Source organism: Carcharodon carcharias, chromosome 3 (assembly GCF_017639515.1).
Source record: "Carcharodon carcharias isolate sCarCar2 chromosome 3, sCarCar2.pri, whole genome shotgun sequence".
Lineage (NCBI taxonomy): Eukaryota > Metazoa > Chordata > Chondrichthyes > Lamniformes > Lamnidae > Carcharodon > Carcharodon carcharias.
The window spans coordinates 218,567,058-218,586,832 of record NC_054469.1 but is presented as its reverse complement, the minus strand read 5'-3'; positions in this window follow the sequence as shown (position 1 = coordinate 218,586,832).

Sequence of the window (19,775 nt, the reverse complement as noted above, 5' to 3'; positions counted from 1 at the left end):
TTGGCCAATGAAGCAGCTGCACCTAGTTTCAACTAGCTTTATGATAATATCTGGTCCTGGAAGGCTCGTAGGTACTTGGTCACAGAATCACAGAATTGTTACGATGCAGAAGGAGGCCATTCGGCCCATCATATCTGCACCAGCTCTCCAAATGAGCATTATGACTTAGTGCCATTCTCCTGCTTTTTCCCCGTGACCCTGCACATTGTTTCTATTTATGTAGTCATCTAATGCCCTCTTGAATGCCTTAATTGAACCTGTCACCACCGCACTTCCAGGCGATGCATTCCAGACTTGAACCACTCGCTCTGTGAAAAAGTTTTCCATCACATCACATTTGCTTCTTTTGCAAATCACTTTAAATCTGTGCCCTCTCATTCTCGATCCTTTTATGCACAGGAACAGCTCCTCCCTATCTGCTCTGTCCAGCCCCCTCATGATTTTGAACATGTCTGTCAAATCTCCTCTTTGCCTTCTCCTGTCCAAGGAGAGCAGTCTCAACCTCTCCAATCTATCCTCATGACTGAAGTTTCCCATCCCTGGAACCGCCCTTGTAAACCTCTTCTTCAATCTCTCCAATGTGTTCACATTCTTCCTAAAGTGTGGCACCCAGAACTGTACACAATACCTCAGCTGAGGTCGAACCAGTATCTCATATAAGCTCATCACAACCTCTTGTACTCTCTGCCCTTATTTATAAAGCCTAAGTTACTATATGCTTTATTAACTGCTCTCTCCATCTGTCCTGTCACCTTCAATGATCAATGCACATGTACACCCAGGTCCCTCTGCTCCAGCACACCCTTTAGAATTGTACCCCTTACTTAATATTGCCTCTCCATGCTCTTCCTACCAAAATGCATCACCTCACACTTTTCCGCATTGAACTTCATCTGCCACTTATCTGCCCACTCCACCAACTTGCCTATGTCCTTCTGAAGTTCTCTACTGTCCTTCTCACAGTTTAAGATACTTCCAAGTTTCATATCATCCACAAGCTTTGCAATTGCCCTCTGCACACCAAGATCTAAATCATTAATATATATCAGGAAGATCAAGGGTCCCAATCCTGAACTATGGGGAACTCCACTACAAGCCTTCTTCCAGCCTTAAAGAAATCCATTGACCATTATGCTCTGTTTCCTATTACTCAGCCAAGTTTACACCCACATTGTTACTGTCCCTTTTATTCCATGAGCTATAAGTTTTCTCACAAGTCTGCTGTGCATCACTGTATTGAATGCCTTTTGAAAGTCCATGTACATCACATCAATGATATTACCCTCAACTAGCCTCCCTGTTACATCTTCAAAAAATTTCAGCAAGTTAGTTAAACTGATTCCCCCTTTAAAAATCCATGCTGGCTCTTCTTAATCAACCCTCATTTTTCCCTGCAACTACGAATTCTATCCTGAATAATTGTCTCAAGAAGCTTCCCCACCACTGAAGTTAAACTGACTGGTCTGTAATTGCTGGGCTTATCCTTACAACCTAATCTCAACAAGGGTGTAACGTTTGCAATTCTCCAGTCCTCTGGCACCACCCCTGCGTCTAGGGAAGACTGAAAGATTATGGCCAGTACCCCTGCAATTTCTAGTCTCACTTCATTCAATATCCTTGGATGCATCTCATCCGGTCCCGGTGTCTTGTCAACTTTAAGTACCGACAGTCTATTCAACACTTCCTCCTTATCAATTTTGAGCCCTTCTAGTGACAGAGTTTCCTCTGCTATATCTTTGCAGGTTCTGTGAGTTTTATGGCGAGCTGCAGAAAAGGTCATTTGAATGATCTCAACAATAGACTGAAGGGTTTTCCAATGGCTCAGCAGCACAATGTGGGCTTTATTTCCCATAATATCCATTTCTAATGTTCTTCCTCATATGAACATATGAATTAGGAGCAGGAGTAGTCCATTCAGCCCCATGAGCCTGATCCAAGGAATCAGCATCAGCTTGTAACATATTGGGATCAGTTTTAACACTAGTCATGCTCACAAGCCTCTACCTCATTTAAGTTTTGTTGGTGGGCAGGTTGTCCATCCATGACTTTTCCAGGGTCTGCCAAAATAAAATGAGAACTTTCAACTGGAGTACTCCAACTAGTGGTACTTTGCTATCTCAGTGAAACCTGGGCTCAAACAAGGCTGTGTCATTTTACTAATGCTCTTCTTCATTTATTTCACTACAATACTGCCCCTCACTCCAGCAAATTACCCACAGATGTGGAGATAATCTACAAAACAGATGAGAAATGGTTCAACCTACACTGCCTTCAATCCAAAACTCCAACTTCAGTTAGTGAGTTTTAGTATGCAAATGACGCTTGAGTGTGAAGCCGATCAGAATCTGAGCTCCAGGCCATTGTTTACTCCCTCCCCAAAGCATATGAGAAAATGGGTCTTTCTCTAAACACCTGGAAAAATAAGATCCTCCTCCAATCAGCTCCCACTGCATAAGCACTCCCCCCTGTTGATTAAGATCAACGGAGATATTTTGGAAAATGTGAACCATTTTCCAAACTTTGGGAATTTCATCTTGACAATGGCAGAAGTAGACAACAAAATTCATCATCTCCCCCAATGTGCCAGCTCAGCATTCAGCCAATTGAGGAAAAGTGTATTTGAGGACCAGAATCTCAAACTTGAGACTAAGGGCAACAGTGATCTCTGTGGACCTATATATTTCAGAGATTTAGACAACCTACAAAAAACACCTCAAAGCACTGGAGAAGTTCCACCAGTGGTACTTTTGCAAGATCCTCCAAAACTGGTGACAAGAAAGGCTGTTCAACAGCAGCATCCCCTCCCAAGCCAACTTGCCCAACATCGAGGTGCTAATCACTCAAAGCCAGCTCAGTTCGACAAGATGTGTCATTCAGATGCCTGAGGCTAGACTCCCGAAGCTATTGTTCTCCCCAGAGTTTTATCATGGCAGGAGACCCCAAGGATGACATTGTAAATGCTTTAGGGATGTCCTCAAAGCATCCTTGTAGAGGTCAAACAGACCGGCCAACTCATGAAAGATCCTGGCTTGCCGCCGACCAGTATGGAGAAGGCTCATTTGGGAAGGCACTGAACACATCAAGAGACTTTGTAAGGAACTTGCAGAGACAAAGTCGAGGCATTGGAGTGAGGGCCCAAACCTTCAAGCACCACCTGTCCCACACGTGGTAGAGTCTGCAGGTCACACATTGGACTTACCCGCCATCTTAGAATAAATTTTTCAATTTAGGTGCATCTGAAAAATATCTGAGAGTTATGGATGCTGAACCCTATTTGGTTATCTGAAAGGACTAAAAGATTATGATCCATTTGATACTCATGGTCCACAATCCGACGAAAGAATTAGTTGAGTTCATTGGTTGAACTTTACCATCCCTCCGTGCTTTGAAAGACGAAGTCACATACTTGCTGAAATCATCTGATAGTATAGTGTTAAGTATCAAACACTTCATTGAATCCTCAGGAAGCCTCAGTAAGTTACAAGGAAGTTAAACATTTTTCAAGTTTAATGCCAGAAATGATGCTAGTACTAGTGGCATTGGGGCTTGGTTTACAAAGTCATATCAAAAAGATTTCAATGCTCCCTTGGCTCCTTTTTCCTTTAACCGTCAACATGAATCATTACATCCAAATGAACAACAGTTGGCATTGTGATTCCACAAGGATCAAAGTCACGTTCTATTACCAATCATGACAAAATATTTTTTAAAAGTGTATTCATTGAGAAAATATTGCTGATTTGGTTCAAATTAAATTATTTTCAATGTTGTTCATTTCATGGTCCAGAAATGAAATTATTCCCTCAACTTCTAGCAGATTTACAGCCATACCTCTCAGTATTTTTCACAGCTTTTGAAAGGGTATGGCATTCTAGTCTCTTTTGAGCTATAAATCTCAGCTATGGCTTAGTTAGTAATGATCTTGCCTTTAAACCAAAAGGTTATGATGCAAGTCCAAAAGCTACATTGACCCGATGTAGCACCAAGGGAGTGCTGCATGGTCAAAGGTGCTGGTTTTCAGATGAGATGTTAAACTGAGACCCTGCCTGCCATCGTAGGTGGACATAAAAGACCGCATGGTGCTATTTCAAAGAAGAATGGAGGAATTATTCCTGCTGCCCTGGCCAACCTTTGTCACTCAATCAACATCTCAAAAAGAGCTTATTTGGTTGATGTTATGTTGAGGTTTGAGGGACCTTCATGTGTGCAGATTGGCTGCTGTTTTGCAAAAGTGACTACATTTCAAAAGTATTTCATTGGCTGTAAAGCAGTTGGAGGTGCTCTATAGTCATGAAAGGTGCTACATAAATGCAAGTCTGTCTTTTTTTTCTTTCATACTTATGCTTCGACATAGATTTGGCCAAATTTTCTCCAGAATCACATGTTCCTCTTCATTTCTTCTTTTTTTCTGGAAAGTAACAGCTCATGTTGAGATTCGTTTCCGTGGAGATCAGTTGCACTTCAACATGGCATCCAGTTGACCAATTGATCCCTTGCTAGTGCTGATGGTAATTTTCAATGGGTCATTAGCCGAAGGGGAAATATGCTGCTCAAACCTGCCTTTCTAGTGCATACACTTTCTGGTAATGATTAATGATAACAGTGGCTTTCCAAAGCTGAGATACTGAGGTACAATGCTTTGACATCACCGATGCCTTGGCTCAGACTGGCTGACCTAACAAAGAGCAGGAAGGTCAAATCTGGTGCATTGCTAATTCATATACCACCCGGTTCAATGATGCACCGATCCATAAAGCAACGTGTCTATTTGTGCCATCACGTAGGGCGGAATTCTCCTTTCTGGATTGTCTCAGATTGGCACCAGGTGTGGCAAAGGGGTGGAAAAATACGTTTTATCCACCGGTCACACTGGTGGGTTTTTGCGTCATATCATCCCCTCCCCAGCACGTCCCTCCTTATGAATAATGCATTCATAGGAATCACTCCGGATTACTGGTGATCGGGCTTTGATATGCTCGCCATGCCGTGACCACAGTGCTTCTTCACTCCAGGATCCATACTTAAAGCGCAGCCTACTTCACGTCTACAGACAAGGACTGCTCCAGGTGATAGATGACCCTGAAAGCAAAGAATATGGCAGCCCCAAAATTTAGTGACTCCTCTCTACGGCACCTGCTGGATGCAGTAGAAGGCCACTGCAATGTCCTCTAACCCCGCTCTGCCCACAGGAGGTCCAACAGAGCCACCCAAAACCTCCTGGGAGGCAGTGGCAGCGGTGGTCAGCACCATCAGAGCACAAAGGAGGTCAGCCAGCCAGTGCAGGAAGAGGATGAATGGTCTCATCTGTTCCGCCAGGGTAAATCAACCACTTCATCAATCTCAACTCACGCACTCACAAACCCATCTCCACCGGGATCTCACACCTCAAGGGACAGCACCACCAACTCTCACAAACACCCTCACATCTCATTCGGGTTCATATCCCCTGGAGCTCGTAGCCACATCCTGTCCATGGATCCACTCACCACACAAACATTCCACGCAGTGCCATGTGTTCTACTCACACTCTCTCCGCCTGTTTCCACGCAGGAGAAGATGCCTCACATCAGCAGGGAGAGGTCCCAGACCAGGGGTGGAGTGGCCCACATTAGGCCCCTCACTCAATTTGAGGAGTGTTCGATCGTATTGATTTTAGAGGATATGGAACGTGCCTGCGGTGACGATGAGGTTGGCGGTAAACATCCACGTGAGGATCTTGCACCACATCATCCTTCTCTCAATGCAAACATGAGTGCTCTCTCTCTCCTGCTTGTGACTCTGCTGCCATGCACTAATCAACTCTACTTTGGTTCACAGTGAGCTCTGCCAAGCGACCAATACCCTCAGCCACCTGTACCTCAGTTCCAACCACGTCCTCACCTCCAGCCAAGAGGTCAGCTCCTCCATTGAAAATCTGGAAATAAGCAGCCTGGAAGACCTGTCACAGCGCTCACCCACACCCTCCACTGGCGCAGAGACACACACCTCAGTGAAACCTAGATATAGAGCAGGCTTGGGTTCACAATCTAGTGCTCACCATACGGACACGTGTCCACAGCAGGTGGAGGCAGTTCCAGCCAAGCCCTCTGACACTTTGAGGGCAGCTATGGAAGAGGCATCTGTGAGGTCCGAATCAGGTGACGAGGCCCTGGATTCAGCCTTCGGACTCATCAATGTTGGAAGCTCTCAACAGAGAGGCATACAAGTCAGAAGAATGCGTCGGCCCGCTCTCCGCTCAAGTGGTGCCCACATGTGTGTGTATGGAGGTCTCCATGGAGACCCTGGTTCAGCAGAATGAGGAGTTGTTCACAGAGCTGCACTCCATCATGGTAGCCACAGGTGAGTTCCTGCAGTGACAACGTGAAAGGGAAACAGGGCGCCCTGACGTCACTCTGGGCGCTCCTTCTCATCAAGGAGTCAGGCCGGGGCCCTCGGGCAGCCGAAGGGAGGAGGACCGGCAGCTGGACACCCCTGGGTCATCACTCAGGAATCTCAGAGTCTGCCCTCCCCCTCTGAGTCCCTTTTGCCTGTGACCCCCTCAACTTCAACCTCTGTCACCACAGAGTGAGCAGCTGCCCCACAGGGACAGCCCTCAAGCCCTGGGCTGACTGAGGATGCATACCAAAGTCATCAGAGGCAACATTGCACAGGCTGTCTCCACCCCTCCTGCAGATGTCAGGGCAGCAACTACAAGAAGTGGTAGGCCAAGAAAAGTTAAGAGATTTTGATCGCAAGTGGACATATTTTGTCACTTTATAACCTGAAAATATATTCACTTTCCATGAATAATAAGTAACGTTGTCTTTCAGCTTCATTGACAGGCTTCACGAGTCCTCCCACTGCATCCCCCCCATGAACAGTTCAGTTACACACAGTTGGACCATGGGTGATTCTAGAGGGAGAAGTGTGTGTGTGTGGCAGGGCCGTTCAGAGCCTCAAGCAAGCCTTTCTCACACACGTGGAGCCTTCATCCACCACACTCATCTCACTGTCCCGAGCATTTTCAATGCTGCCTGCTGGGGTTCTCTTTCAGTTGTCCATCTGAGCCGACCTGCATCTCCACCCACCCACTGATCACATTCCCACACAGGACCCATGTCCGTCCAACATTAGGCTCTGCTCACTTTCATTTTCTGCAAAATGATAGTTGTCAAATCATTAGATCCCCCATCCTTTTCCCCCCACCATCACTCATGTCCTTTCCCCCATCACTGAGAACACCCCAACAACACCTGCCACTTCCCCACTGTAACCTACACACCTGAACTTTTGTCATTCCAGGATGTTCAGGTGAACATGTACATTCCCAACCTTCCTGAGAATCCCACCCCTATCCACATTGACTACCGCAACCTCCTCCTTCCCATGCCCAGGGTCTGTGTCTCCTCCCAGTTCCCACCAACCACCCTCTTCCTCCCTTCTAATGTTACCAACGCACACTCACCCTCCCAACCTACCAGCTCCCTATACCTCCTCTCAGGCTCACTATTCCCTCCTACCATGTCCTTCCTCAGTTCGCTCCCCCGGAGTCAGTCATTAACTACCCAGACCCCTCCCTTGCACGTTCATCTGGACATCTGCTCCCTTACTCCCTCTTCCCCCCCGGACACCTTCCCCTCTCCAAACTCCCTCCTACCCCCAGACACCTTCTCCCCTCCAAACTCTCTTCCTTACATTTCCTCCCCTTTTACGCTTACCTTCCTACTTATAGCATTTTCTCCCTATTATATCCTCCTCCTTTACTCCCTCCACCTCCCAACCACACCTCCAACACCTTTGTTCCCCCCGCCTCAACCTCACCCCAACTGACACCTTCATTTCCCCCACTCCCAACCATACCCCCGAACAGTAGACATTCCTCTCCCACTCACACCTAGATCTTCCTCTCCCCACCCTCGACGATCATTCATAGCAGCCCATGGCCAAGATTGTGATGCTCCGAAGCAGACCTGAAGCATCAACAGAGATCTCCCACCTTCCGAGAGCTGCCTTGAGGTGGAGCCATGCCCACGAGAATCCAACCAGCATGCGATGCATGTGTTCCTCCAAGGTCCCGTAATAGCACCTGGACAACCATCCCCCACTGGAGACCATCACCTCCAGATCACCCCCCTCCCAGCCTTTGTCTACCCCCCCTCCCCACGCCCCCCTCCACCTAGCCTCCATTCCACTCCATCCTTCCACCCCCACTTCCACTGCGTACTGTTTGCAGCCTTCACGCACACTTGGCTATCGGCACCCAAGAGAGCGCTGACTGACCTGAAAGTCCAGGAAGAAGTCGACCTCGCCAGTTGCACGCCACTGAAACAGAACTTCCTAAACTCCCGCTGTCGGAGCAGTTAATTTGGAGGGGGAACAAAGTTCCGGTGTGTTGGCCTTTTAATGAATATTCATGAGATGTAAATGGAGTTCCCGACTAGCTCCGTGGGACACTTGACCTGCCTTTATGCCACCATGAACATCGAGAGAACAAGATTCCAAACTTATTTCCCGACGTCAGGGAACTGATTATTGGCCTCCCACCAAACCTTGCCCCCCACACCACCACCACCCCCCGCCCGCCACAATTTCCCCAGCTGGCGGGAACGGAAAGTTCTGCCCTTTGTTTTACTCCCAACAAATTTCTACATCCTTCTATTGGGTTGATGGCCATTAGTTTTGCAGCTGGATTAGAAATACTAGTGATATAATTTGTAATAACTCCCTGTAACTCAGAGCTAGACACATGGGAGATTTAGGCGCGCACTTGCCTCATTTCAAGCATGTAGGATTAGTTGCACTTATTTTGTACAAAAATCACAAAGTCACGATGGTGGCAGTGTACAGTCTTGCCTTTGTCTCTTTGTGATCAGCAGTAAAAGATAAAAACAGATTACAGCTAAAACACTACTCATTCCCTATTGCTGCGTCTTCCTCACCAGTGTTCTGCACTTCACTCAATATTTCTTCAGCCACATCGTTTTCTAAAGTTTGCATCTCAGTTGACACTTTGTGAACATCTGGATTTGGCTGGGTGCTGCGAGGGTGAGTGTTACTGGCATGTGGAGTGTTTTAGGTTATTAGCTTCTGCATGCATTGTGAATCCGGCAGAAACTGTATCATAAATACTTCAGCACTCTTCGATTTCCGTGAAATTATTATTACATAAACTATTAAGCAATCAATCGGGATGGACATGCTGATGTAACATATGGAAAGCATGTTAGTTTGCTCTTACTCGAACCTTGGCAGCTCAATGACTTCTATTGACTTCTTTCCCACTAAAGCAAACATATGATCTTATAACTAGTTAAAGCTTTCTCATGTGAATTTTCATCACTCACTGTGTTTCTGACATGTGCCCATCTCCCGAATAAAATGTAGAATATTGTGCATTAAGGCAAAGTGAATGAGCAGTTTTAAATTCATTCTGTATTTCACAGTCTGCAAGAACTAGTCATTACAGATAGATTTTCTTCTATCCTGTGCATTCCTCAACAGCAGGATAAAGGTGTTGGCATTTACAGGAGTTTAATTGGCAATTTAGGTTAAAACAGCTTTATAATAGGGAGCTGTACTTTGCCTATATCTAGAAAATTTCTAAATTTCTTGTTTAGTAAATTAAGTAATCTTGAAATCGTCACATTTTGTCTGATTTGAATAATAATAGAGCTGATCTTTGCATTTGTTGCTGCCTGTGAGGTCCTTTTGAGTGTAGATTATGGTCTCTAAATACTGAGTTAACATCTAGTTGGGGAGACTCAGGCCTGGACAGTGACCACTGGCTTAGGCCCCCACCTTTGAATCAGCAGGTTTTGGTCCAGCCTCCATTCCATGCAGCTACAATGATTGAGACTGGACTAGTTGGGCAAGTAGCTAATATTGGGCTAATAGCTATCAGGGCTACTTGTATCCGATGGTTAAGAGGTAGCTTACCTTCAAGGGAGGTCAGGTCTCTCTAGTATTAGTTGCATTTATTCCTACAACAATAATGCCATACCACCTCAGCTACTCTTCCACAGTAAGTGGTTCAAAAACCTCATGGGGTGAGGCTTGAGTTGGGATTTCCTCGCAGCAGAACACAATTCACGGATGGACACCCGACTACAAACCAGAATGGACGGGAAAACTCACACATATTCACATACTTCTAGTTGGCCTGGCCAGACGACAGCCACTTTAAAATATCCAAGTGTGGGTTCTGATGCCCTGAATAGATATTTCTGACCTCATGATTGCAGGACATTCTTTCTTAATGTCCATATGCGTATACCGTTAGAAATAGGTGGAATTTCATTTAAATGACACAGCAATATTAAGCTAACTCTTTGCTTTTAACATCTTTGATTGTAGGTGGTAGGAAATTGGACATCCACTTGGCACCATGGATGAAGTTCTTTTTGTTTGAAGTGGTTTGTTGATCATTTCTGGTATGTTTTCCTTTATGAAAAGCAGAACGTTCCAGATGCTGAAAATCTGAAACAAAGGCAGGAACTGCTGGAAATGCTCAGCAGGTCAGGAAGCTTCTGTGAAGAGGGAAGCAGCGTTAACGTTTCAGGTCGATGACCTTTCCTCAGAATATTTTTCTTGTTTTTATTACGACTAGCAGTGAAACTTCGTGCCAATTGTCTTCACTGTTTCAATCGGCCAGATCAGTGCAATTGGCACCAACTGCAGTCTGATGGGAATCACAAACTCGGTGCCATTCAGGTTAAGATTCACAAGAGGAGTGTGTTCCCACCTGGTGCTTGCAAACCGGACTGTGCATAGCTTGTTTTAGCAAAGATGCATGTCAGCACATTCTCCTATTCTTCAAGAAAGTTAAGGCAGCAGATCTGATGGCAAAGAAAGATACATGAATGTTTGAAATAAAAGCAGAAAATTATGGAAATACTCAGCAGGCCAGACGGAATCTGTGGAGAGAGAAACAGAGTTAATGTTTTAGGTCGATGACCTTTCCTCAGGGCTGAGAAAAGTTAGAAAGGTGATAAGTTTTAAGCAAGTAAATAAGGGTGGATGGAAAAAAAATAACCAAAGGGAATGTTTGTCATACTGCGGAAGACAAGAGATTAATTGCCAAAAGACTCGATGGTCCAAGGTCAAAGGCAACGGTAATGAAACAAGAAACAAAAGATGTCTCTAGATGTGGTGTCAATGGCAGAACGATGTGTAGTTGCCATCTGATAGCCACAACAAGAGAAAAACAAGTTAAAAACAAAGCCTGCAAAGATAAAGGAAGCAAAATGGGAGCAGAACTTATGGCCTGAAATTGTTGCCTTCAATGTTAAGTCCAGAAGGCTGTAAAGTGCCTAATCAGAAAGCATGGTGTTGTTCCTTGAAATTGCATTTTTTTAAATTCATTCACAGGATGGGCCAGCATTTATTGCCCATCCCTAGTTGCCCTTGAGAAGGTAGTGGTGAGCTGCCTTCTTGAACCGCTGCAGTCCATGTGGTGTAGGTACATCCACAGTGCTGTTAGGGAGGAAGTTTCAGGATTTTGACTCAGCGACAGTAAAGGGACGATGATATATTTCCAGGTCAGGAAGGTGAGTGACTTGGAGGGGAACTTCCAGGTGGTGGTGTTCCCAACTATTTGCTGCCCTTGTCCTGAAAGATGGTAGTGGTCGTGGATTTAGAAGTTGCTGTCGAAGGAGCCTTGGTGAATTCCTGCAGTGCATCTTGTAGATGGTACACACTGTTGCTACTGTGCATCAGTGGTGGAGGGAGTGAATGTTTGTGGATGTGGTACTAATCAAACATGCTGCTTTGTCCTGGATGGTGTCAAGCTCCTTGTGTTTTGTGGGAGCTGCACTCATTCAGGCAAATGGGGAGTATTCCTTCACACTCCTGACTTGTGCCTTGTAGTTTGTGGACAAGCTTTGGGGTGTCAGGGAGTGAATTACTTGTCACACGATTCCTAGCCTCTGACCTGATCTTGTAGCCACAGTATGTATATATATATATATATATATATATATGGCTAGTCAAGTTCAGTTTCTGGTCAATGGTAACCCCCAGGGTTTCATTGGAACATTACCAGAGCCCGAGGACAGAGAGGTCAGTGTGAGAGCAAGGTGGAGAATTAACATAACTGGCCGCTTGAAAGTTGGGGTCATGCTTGCAGGCTGAGCAGTGGTGTTTCGCAAAATGGTCTTGATCTGTGATTGGTCTCCCCAGTGTAGAGCAGACTGCATTGTGATCATTGAATACAGCACAATAAATTGAAAAAAGCACACGTAAACCACTGTTTCAGCTGGAAGGAATGTTTGGTGCCTTGGACAGTGAGGAGAAAGGAGTAAAAGGGCAGGTGTCACACCTCCTGGGATTGCATGGAAAGGTGCTGTGGAAAGATGGGGGTGCGGGGGGTGGTGTTGTTGGGAGTATATATATATTCTATTCACAGTGGCAATTCCCACTTTATGTGGAAAACTGATCATTGAAGGGAAAAGTGGCTAGAACCACAGCATAGACTCGTTCAGGGTATTCTGCTGCTAAACCAAAATGCCACATTGCTAAATCCTAAAACCCACACCCATGAGATGTAAGCCCAACTGCACAAGTATCTTCACACATAATACTTTAAAAGGTCCCTTAAGATACTTCAGCAGGTCCTGGATTATGATTGATGTACCTATAGCATTTTTGTTAAACCTAATGTTTGTGGATTTACGATCATTTTTTTTTTAAAGAGTTTGCAGAAGAAAGTGCAGTTTGCCATTTCAGTTATAAAACATCAGTGAAAATGATGGTTGATGAAACTGGGGACTTTAAATGAATAATTTTAGCTTACAAATGAATAAGTATTATTTTGTGATGAACAGATTCTTACTTCTACAAAGTCTAAGTGCGGCACAATGCATTGTCCATTTTATTTTAGTTGTACTTTTGAAGGTCCTTCACTGTGAGAACAGAACATTTCTCTGACAGTCCATTGAATTAATACCTTGTTTCCACTGAGATTAAAAGGTCAGGTTCATGAATGGATGCACTACTGAACTAGACTTTTCACAGAGTTATCGTCTAATGGAAATTTTCACACTCCTGATTTGCATTGTTGCAAGTATTTTTAATCAGTTCTTGAAACAACGTATTTTTAAAAAATGAAGCACAACTGGACACTTCCAAAATCTGAAATAATATGTCACTGCACGAAGCCAAAAAAAGCAACATATCAAAAAGAAAGGCAAAAATGCTGAAGAAATATGATTAACATGTACTGAAGTAATATACTGCAGATACTGTAAATCTGAAATGAAAACAGAAAATATTGGAAATAATCAGCAGCTCTGGCAATAACTGTGGAGAGAGAAACAGAGTTAACGTTACAGGTTAAGGACCCTTCGTTAGAACTGGAAAATGTTAGAGTGTAACCAATTTTACGAAAGAGGAGAGGGGTAAAGAACAAATGGTAGGGTCTGTGACAGGAAAGGAAAGAATAAATGTCAAAAGGGTTGTTGGTGCAAGGCAAAAATAGAGGGTAATGGGAAAAGTAAAGAAACAAAGGATAGTTCTAGAACAACTTAGCATGACGAAAGTAGAATCATTATCAGTTCCTGTTATCAGAGGAAATGGGATCAGAGAGTATGATCTGAAATTGTTGAAGTGAATGTTGAGTCCTGAAGGCCGTAAAGTGCCGACTCTATAGATGAGCTGCTGTTCCTCAAGGTTTCATTGAGTTTCACAGGAAATGTGCAGGAGGTCGAGGACAGCGAGGTCAGGGCTGAAAAATAAAATTGACAGGTAAACTGTGTCTTGGACCTTTCATCAGAACATGGGAAAAATAGAAATGGAATAGGTTTTAAGTAGATCAAAATGGAGCAGGGTAGGAAATAGGACAAAAGGGGAGTTCTATGATAGGGCTGAAGATGAGAGACATTCAATCAAAAGTGATTTAGTGGGACGGAACCAAGGGGTGTAGCAATGGGACAAGTAAAGAAACGAGATATATCCAGAGGATGTATGAATGGCAGAATAATGAGCAGTTGCTGTTCAAGAACAAAAACATGAAAAAGACTGATGCATGGAAAAAAGGAAACACAATGGGGAGAAGAGATTTCAGTCTGAAATTGTTGAACTCATTGTGGCCGCCAGAAGGTTATAAAGTGCCCAATCAAAAGATAAGGTGCAACATGGTTGAGCCAATAAACTGGTTACCAGGGCATCCAAATTGGTCCCCGATGGCTCGTCCTAGCCCCTGTTCTATGTTGGTCTGAAACATAAGGGTACCTACATTCACAAACATGTTTATCAGCTATATTCTGATTCCAACCAGCTCGGTTCAGTCTTACGCAGTTCCAAGTCATTTTATGCAAGTGCAAGTCTTTTGAAAATATCCTCAGGCTAAGGTTAGAATAGTTCTCTTAGATTTGAACTCTAATACTTGAGGTTAGGCAGACGTGCTAAAACTGCAGAATGCTGACTTGAATGAAGAATGGTCCTAAAAAGTGATTTTCCAAAGCCAGACAAAAGCAGAACCCCACTTGTCAGCAGGTTTGATAACATTGTTATCGTTGGACCTGGAAGATCAGAGTGCAGAAGGTTCAGTGGGAGACAGGTTAGATTGAGTGAAGGGAGCGGAGAAATTGAGTTAAGGCGCTGAATAAAAGGTCAGTTTGACTTTATTCAAACATTCCGAAGGAGAAATTTAACATTGCCTGTTTTATGGTTGTAATATGGGAGCAGTTGTGATGAATAAAGCAGTGCAATTACCCACACTCTTTGCATGCATTGGCACCACAGCTAAATTCCTCAAGAGGTAACCCTGGCAGTTACCTGAAATGAGGATCTGGCATCTCTTTCAAGACCTATTATTGACATATCGCTGAGACTGGTCAGTGTTTGTGATGAGGTTCTATGGATCTGTAGCTGATAAAACCTGTGTTCTAGAGCTAACCATGTCCCTATCCAAGCTCTCCCAGTACAGCCACAACACTGGCGTCAATTCAACCAAGAGGGAGCTATCCTGTCCCTCAAAAGCAGGAAAAATCCAACCCAGCCAAACCCTGTCCCATTAATCTCCTCTTGCCCATCAGTAAATTGATGGAAGGTGTCATCCACAGTGTGATACTTACTCAGCAACAGCCTGAACATTGATGTTCAGTTTGGGTTCCACCAGAACCACTCACCTCCTGACCTCCTGGTCCAAACATGGACCAGAGAACTGAATTACAGAGGTGAGGTGAGTCTGACTGTGTTTGACATCAAGACAACATTTTTCTGAGTGTGGCATCATAGAGCCTTAGCAAAATTGAAGTCAATGAGATTCAGAAGGCAAACTCTCCACTGTTTGGAGTCATACCTAACACAAAGGAAGATGGGATTGTGGTTGCTGGAGTTTAATCATCTCAGTCCAGGGACATTGCTACAGGAATTCCTCAGTTTAGAGTCCTAGGATGAACCATCTGCAGTTGCTTCACCTTCTCTCTGTCATAAGGTCAGGAGTGAGGATGATCGCTGATGATTGCACCATGTTCAGCACCATGTGCAACTCCTCAGATACTGGAACAGTCCATGTCTATATGCAGCAAGACCTGGACAATATTGAAGCTCGGGCTGATAACTCACAGGTAATATTCTTGCCACAGAAGTGCCGGGCGGTCACCATACTTAACAAGAAAGAATCTAACCATCTCTCCTTCACATTCGTTGGCATTACTATCACTATCAACATCCTGGGGGTTACCATTGACCAGAAACTGAACTGGACTAGCCATATAAATACTGTGGCTACAAGAGGTCACTGTCTGGAAATTCTGCAGCAAGGAATTCACTTCCTGACTCCACAAAGCCTGTCCACAAGGCACAAGTCAGGAGTGTGATGGGATACTCTCCACTTGTTTGAATGAGCGCAGCTAAAACAACACTCAAGAAGCTTGAGACCGTCCAGGACAAAAGCGCCTGCTTGATTGGAAACCCATCCACCACCTTAAACATTCACTCTCTCCAGCATTAGCACATAGTGACAGTAGTGTGTACCACATACAAAATGCACTGCAGCCACTCTCAATGGCTTCTACAACAGCACCTTCCAAATCCACAACCGTTACCACTTAAAGGAACAAGGGCATGGGGCCCCTGCAATTTCACCTCCAAGTCACTGACCATCCTGACTTGGAAATATATTGCTGTTCTTTCACTGTTGCTGGGTCAAAATCATGGAACTCCCTCCCCAGCACTGTGGATGTACCTACACCACATGGACTGCAGCAGTTCAAGAAGGAGGTTCACCACCACCTTCTCAAGGGCAATTAGGGATGGGTAATAAAAGCTCACCCAGCCAGTGACGTCCATATCCCATGAATGAATAATTACAAAAAAGGTCCTTCATAGGACCATCAGAGGCCACAAGTTATTTTTTTAATTGTGCTGGCATGGAGTCAGGAGGAGATATTTTCTTTTGACTCTACATTATGGACCACTGCTGATACACAGATGACTAAAAGTAGCACCACAAGTTAAAAAGTCATGAGGAAAGCAAAGAGCGAGCTATGTTTTAATGCCATACAGACTCACATAGCAGAGAAGCTATGTTGAATGTCTATGCAACCTTTGGTCAAGCCACATTTGGAGTGCATGATTCTGATCTCCATATTATAAAAAAAGAATATAGGGACACTGCAGAAGGCACATAAAAGATTTACTGGAATGATACCAGAGCTGAGAGGTCATACCAATCAGAAAAACTAGAGTAGGCTGGGGTGCTTTTCCACAGAAAAATAAGACTGAGTGGTGACGTGATAGATACCTTCAAGATTATGAAAAGGTTTAATAGGATAGGCAATAGAGAAGATGTTTCCACTGCTGGCTTGACCAGGACCAAGGGTTATAAATATAACATAGTCATTAATAAACATAAGGTAGTCACTGATAAATATAAGATAGTCACTAATAAATGCATCAGGCAATTTAGGAGAAACTTCTATACCCAGAGAGTGGTGAGAATGTGGATTGTGCTACCACAGGGAGTAGTTGAGATGAATAGCATGTGTTTAAGGGAAAGCTAGATAACTACGAGGGAAAAGCCACAGGATATGTTGAGAGGAAGAAAACTGGAGCATGAGAAATAAGAGCAAGAATAGGGCATTTGGGCACTTGAGTCTGTTCTGCCATTCAACAAGATTATGGTTCATCTCCTACCTCAACTCAACCTCTACGGCTATCTCCATGTCTCTTAATGTCCTTAGCACCCAACAATCTATCAGTCTCTGTCCTGAACATTCTCATTGACTGAGCGCCCTCAGCCCTCTGGGTTCGAGAATTCCAAAGATTCAGAAGCCTATGAATGAAGCAATTTCTCCTCATCTGAAGGATGTGAGAAGACTGGTGTGGGGCAAAATAATGGTGTGGACTAGCTGAGCTGAAAAGCCAGTTCATGCATTGTACAACCTATTGAATACTTTGTAATTTCTGTCCGCCCATTCAAAGTTCTGAACTGAAATATGTAATACAGGTGTTGATGTGTAGGACATTGAATGATATGCTTCAGTGTTTTACAAAGCTATCTGAAATATATGATTGGAAGTAAATGAAAGGAGAGTGGGAATGATTAACAATGAGTACATCCAAGTCGTATCTGACAACTGTTATTGACCCCAGTTCAAGGTGAAGTTAGCTGAGGCATGCTTAGTTAAATAAGAGAGGTTGCAGGGAATTGTGATATGATGATCATGTTAGGTACTCGCATCCCAGATGTAAAATAGACAGAGGAGGGTCTATCAAAAGGGGCCAGTGTAAGTTCAGTTTTATAAAGGGTAATAAATGAAAGCTTAATGCAGCATGTGAAACAGGGACAAGGACATCTGTTAGACTTAATATGCAGTAACCCAATAGGAATGATTAATAACCTGGAAGTGAATAATACAATTCCAGTGACATTTAGAGCTCCGTTTGACAATATAATTAAAGCCAGAGAAAAATAACAAACAGCTATGCATAGCTCTGCATATGAGAAGTAAATCGTAGAAACTGGAGTATTTGACTATTTTAAAGGGTTTGAAAAGCAACCGTAATGCTTATAATAAATGTTTAATATATGCATGTGAATATTGCTCAAGAAAAAAACAATACCCAAATGTACCCAACCAGCCGTGCTTGCAAAACTCAAAACATAATGTCCAAAACATAATTAGATGTGATTCTGCGACTGGACAATATTTCCTAAATAATCCTCAGTGTGCTAAGAATTATGCTGACAACCAAGTTAAGATTATCAGTCGGGCTTACAGTGTGGATCGTTTGCGTGCACTAGAAGCTATATATATTTAGTCACAGGTCCCTGTTCTTTAAAGACAGAAAGAACATGTATACACATTGCACCCATTTCAGCTAAACAAAATAAGTGACAGCCATTCACTGATTCATTCCTCAGGGCAATGACTTGTCAATCAGGGTCAAGCTGCCTGGTTTAAATTTCAAACAATGCCTGGCAGTTAATTGCCAGTCCCCATTAACTGGTACATTATCCACAGCAACATGTCTACCAATCATAAGAACATAAGAAATAGGAAAATAAGTAGGCCATTCAGCCCCTCAAGCCTGCTCTGCCATTCAATAAAATTATGGCTGATCTTGTGTTTTGATTTCCACATTCCCATCTATCCCGATAACCTTTGATTCCCTTACCTAACAAGAATCTATTTACCTCTGTCTTAAAAATATTCAATGACCCCACCTCACCACCTTCTGAGGCAGAGAATTCCAAAGTTGCACAACCCTCTGAAAGAAAAAAATTCTCATCTCTGTCCTAAAAAGATGACCCCTAATTTTAAAACAGTGCTCCCTAGTTCTGGACTCACCCACAAGAGGAAACATCCTTTCAACGTCCACCTTGTCAAGAATGTTTAGGATCTTGTACACTTCAATCAAATTACCCTTCAACCTTCTAAAGTCCAGTGGAAACAAGCCCAGTCTGTCCAACCTTACCTCATAAGACAACCCACTAATTCTACGTATCAGTCTAGTAAACCTCCTTTGAACCACCTCCAATGCATTTACTTTCTTTCTTAAATAAGGAGACCAAAACTGCACACAGTATTCGAGGTGCAGTCTCATCAATGCTCTGTATAACTGACGCATAACACCCTTACTTTTATACAAAAACAGAATTACCTGGAAAAACTCAGCAGGTCTGGCAGCTTCGGCGGAGAAGAAAAGAATTGACGTTTCGAGTCTTCATGACCCTTTGACAGAACTTGAGTTCGAGTCCAAGAAAGAGTTGAAATATAAGCTGGTTTAAGGTGTGTGGTGGGGTGCGGAGAAAGAGAGAGAGAGAGAAGTGGAGGGGGGAGGTGTGGTTGTAGGGACAAACAAGCAGTGATAGAAGTAGATCATCAAAAGATGTCAACAACAATAGAACAAAAGAACACATAGGTGTTAAACTTGGTGATATTATCTAAACGAATGTGCTAATTAAGAATGGATGGTAGGGCACTCAAGGTATAGCTCTAGTGGGGGTGGGGAGAGCATAAAAGATTTTAAGATATTTAAAAATAATGGAAATAGGTGGGAAAAGAAAAATCTATATAATTTATTGGAAAAAAAAGGAAGGGGGAAACAGAAAGGGGGTGGGGATGGGGGAGGGAGCTCACGACCTAAAGTTGTTGAATTCAATATTCAGTCCAGAAGGCTGTAAAGTGCCTAGTCGGAAGATGAGGTGTTGTTCCTCCAGTTTGCGTTCGGCTTCACTGGAACAATGCAGCAAGCCAAGGACAGACATGTGGGCAAGAGAGCAGTGTGGAGTGTTAAAATGGCAAGCGACAGGGAGGTTTGGGTCATTCTTGTGGACAGACCGCAGGTGT